Here is a 4,521-nt window from a genome sequence, read left to right on the forward strand (position 1 = left end):
AACAAGATATTCCTGCTAAAGAAGTTAAAACAGAATCCGATTGAGCCTTTAGTTCTAATTTTCAGTTTATGGGTGATACAGTGGATAGAAGGACAAGTTTAAATGACACTACACGGAAGCAACTATACAAACCCAGAGTGTAGGACAGGACTGTATTCTGCATGGTAATTGACCTGATGTTTGTCAACAGGTCAATGGCATGAGAAAATAAAAAAGGAGTCAGGCGTGGTGGCTCACACCTGTAATCCCAGCACTTTGGGAGGCTGAAGTGGGCAGATCGCCTGAGGTCAGGAGTTTGAGACCAGCCTGATCAACATGGAGAAACCCCATCTCTACTAAAAATACAAAATTAGCCAGGAGAGGTGGTGCACGCCCATAATCCCAGCTACTCAGGTGGGCGGGGTGGGGGGGCACGGTGGCTGAGGCAGGAGAATTGCTTGAATCTCAGAGGCGGAGGTTGCAGTGAGCCAAGACTGCACCACTGCACTCCAGCCTCGGAGACAAAGTGAGACTCTGTCTCAAAAAAAAAAAAAAAAAGAAAAAAAGGGAGGGGCCACTGTTGTTCTAGATTCAAAGAGACTTAAGAATCATGACAACAAAATGGAATGTGCTGACCTTGTTTGAATTCTGATTTGAACAAAACAACCATAAAAAGCGTTTTTCAGATAATCAGGAAATCATGATGATTATCAGCTAGATGATATAAGGAGGTATTGTTAGCTTTTAGGTGCGAACATATGTAAAAAAGAAAGTCCTTATTTTTTAGACAAATATCAAAGTATTTCAGGGTAAAACGATAGAGAAATGTCAGAAATTTGCTTTTAGAGGCCAGGTGTCGTGGCTGATAGCTGTAATTCCAGCACTTTTGGAGGCCAAGGCAGGGAGATTGCTTGAGCTCAGGAGTTCAAGACCAGCCTGGGCAACATGGTGAAACCTCGTCTCCACAAAAGAAAAAAAAAAAATTAGCTGGGTGTGGTAGCGCACCCCTCTAGTCCCACCTGCTAGGGAGGCTGAGGTGGAAGGATTGCTTGATCCCAGGAGTTCCAGACCACCTTGGGCAGTATAGTGAGACCCAATCTCAACAAAAAATTAAAAATCAGCCAAACATGGTGGCTCACACCTGTAGTTTCAGGTACCGGGGATACCGAGAAAGGAGGTTCACTTGAGCCTGGCAGCTTGAGGCTGCGGTGAGCTATTATCTGGTCACTATGCTACACTCGAGCCTGAGTGACAGACCAAGACCCTGTCTCAAAAAAGAAAGAAGGAAGGACAGGAAGGAAGAGAAATTTGCTGAAAGCAAATTCAAAAAGAAACTATAGAAGATAAGGAAAGGAAGGAAAGGATAAATGGAAAAAATGTTTTGTTTGTTTGTTTTGAGACGGAGTCTCACTTTCTAGCTGTGGCACAGTCTGGCAACCTCTGCCTCCCAGGTTCAAGCGATTTTCCTGCCTCAGCCTCCCGAGTAGCTGTTATTACAGGCGTCCACCATCACGCCCAGCTAATTTTTTCATTTTTAGTAGAAATTGGGTTTCATCATTTTGGCCAGACTGGTCTTGAACTCCTAACCTCAAGTGATCCGCCTGCCTTGGCCTCCCAAAGTGCTGGAATTACAAGTATGAGCCACTGTGCCCCATGATAACTGTTGACACTTCTAGACTAGAAGATCCCAAATGAGATCTCCTAACCAGCAGCATCGACCTTCTTTGGAAACTTGCTGGAAATGGTAATTTTTGGACCTACCCCAGGACCTACTGGATCAGAAACTCTGAGGGTAGGGCCCAGCAATCTACCTGTTAAACCCTCTAGGTGATTCTGATACACCTAAAATTTGAGAACCCCTGTGTGCTAGACAAAGGGCTTTCAAGTTTTTTAAGGGTGTGGAATATTTTTAGTGTGTTTGAAAACCCAATATTAAAAAAGCTTTTTTGAAAAAACAACTATTCGTGGTACGCGTGATGGCTGGAAGGAATATAAATTTTAACTACCTCCGGCAGTTCCTCATAGCAGCATAAAGAACCCTCAGAAGTGAATTATATGTCATGTGAATGATCTCTCAATAAAACTGTCCAAAACAGAATGTAAAATGGTGGGGTTTTTTATGGTTCTCCATGAAGATGCCTTTCTAAGGTTTGATTTCTTTTTTTTTTTTTTTTTTTTTTTTTTCTCCTGTAAGACAGAGAGCTTCTCTTTCATTTTCTCCTTTAACAAGCATGTTAGCCAGGCATGGTGGCTCATGCCTGTAATCTCAGCACTTTGGGAGGATCACCTGAGGCAAGGAGTTGAAGACCAGTCGACCAGTCTGAGCAACAGATCAAGACCCTGTCTCTACAAAAAAAATTAAAAATTAGCTGGGCACAGTGGCATATTCCTGTAGTCCTAGCTACTCAGGAAGACTGAGACGGGAGGATTGCTTGAGCCCAGGAGTTGGAGGCTGCAGTGAGCTGCACTCCAGCCTGGATGACAGAATGAAACTCTGTCTCAAAACAACAACAACAAAAACAACAACAACAAACAAACATTTATTGAACCTAATGGCCTGCCAGGTACTCTGCTCAGGGCCAGGTTAAAATGTAATTCCTTCTCTCAATGGTTCCATAGTCTAATGGGGAAAAGAAGCGAAGGAATCAATGTAATAAGTCAGGCCCATAGTGGAGGTGAGTAAAATGCAATATGGCACTAAGACTGAAAATAACTGGTAGACATCCTGGAGTGGGAGATGTTTGTGCTGAGTTGTATAGACTGAGTAGAGGTTAAATGAGATGGGAAGCAAGTCTTGGAGTAATGCAAGAACACGACTTATTCACAGAGTCCTCAATAAATAGCTGCATGTGACTAGGGCAGAGCACAGGGTGCATGGTAGCAGTGGACAAAGGCAAGATCCTAAATGCACTTACCTGCCAGCCTCTTCTCACCACTGCTGTCTCTACCAATGTTTCTGTTAATGCACACAATTAAAGTGGACTAAAGTTCCTGCCAACTAGTAAAACAGCCCTAAGAAGAGCCAGATTATGAAACTGTGAAAGTCTAGAGCTTCCTTTAGGCCAAAGGAACAAATTTGGCCTAAAACCATTGCTCATGTTTATATGAAAATATCCTGCTAAAGAGAATGCTTAGAGATTCCTTCATATAGAATTGTTAGCTAAATATAAACACTCAATCATTTGTGAATAAGTTGAAATGAGCTATCTTGGGGGAGTATAGAAATATCAGTATTCTTTAGCCACAGATTCCACCTTAGATGTGGGGCTTTGAAGCAGGTGTTTGGTGCTGTTTGAAGATTTTTTTAACGTTAGTCTTCTAATCCACATTATTTTTTTAAAGTCAAAATCTCAGGAATGTTGTGCCTATCAAAAGCACCTGTCTTCTGTTGTATTTTATATCTGTGCCATAAATACTAACTTTAAAGAAAGTATAATGTATTGAACAGGTTTTTGTCACATCGTTTGGCAGCATTAAACCAACCAAAGAATCTCATAAGTAACGAAAACAAAATACTTTTTCATAGAAATGTAATATAAATTTATTATCAAAATAAGCAACAAACATCTTTCTGTTATTTGAATAATACGTGCTAAAAGAAGAAAAGAAATTCAATAAAAGTCTATCAAGACTAGGAGAAAGCCAGAATTTGGCTATATATAGAATTAGCATTGTATATAAAATAAGGATTTGCTTGTACCTAATAATATAAACAAGTTTCTTGATTAGTGCGCTTTAAAAACTGTAAGTCATTTTGAAAAAAGTAAAATTGCAAGTCATGTTTTTCTCCAGCTAAACTTGAAGTTTTTCTGTTAATTATAAAGTATTGGTGAGTGTCGTGGTACACTAGAAAGAATATAGGCATTGGAGCCAATCCAGATTTGAATTCTGGTATTACTGTTGACTAGCTATGTCATTTTGATGAATTTACTTATCTCAGTCTTATTTTCCTGCTTCTACCACCATTTTCTTCACAAAGGCTTTATGAAAGTTAACAAAAGTGGTGTGTACACTGATAAGCAGGCTACCTGACACAGGATGAGAGCACCCTGCAGGTATTACTTCCCTTACCCTGTAGTCTTCTATCAACCAAATCTTAGTAGCTTGACACAATAATTTAGGCTATCTCACATTTCTGTGGGCTGTTTGAGTAGTTCTTCTGTTTCACGTGGTATCAGGTTGGTCTCTGGGATCGCTCAAAGATCCAAAATGGCCTGACTCATTTAGACTGGCATTTCATGCTGGGCAGCAAGGGTTATTGGTGAGGACGCCTCAGTTCTCTTCTGCATGTCCTCTCCATGTAGCTCAGTTATCTCACAGCATGCTGGCTGAGTTCAAAGAGTGAGCATTTGAGGAGAAATAGGAAGTAGAAGCTGCCAATTTTCTTGAAGTCTGGGTCCAGGAGACCTAGAACATCACTTTGACTATATTCTTTTGGTCAAAGTCAGCGAGATTTGAGGAAAGAGAAATGAGCACCATCTCTTGATGTGAAGAGTGGGAAATACATACAAGTAGAAGTATTTGTTGGGGGATGAGAGGCAA

The sequence above is a fragment of the Macaca fascicularis genome, chromosome 12 (assembly GCF_037993035.2).
Source record: "Macaca fascicularis isolate 582-1 chromosome 12, T2T-MFA8v1.1".
Taxonomy (NCBI): Eukaryota; Metazoa; Chordata; class Mammalia; order Primates; family Cercopithecidae; genus Macaca; species Macaca fascicularis.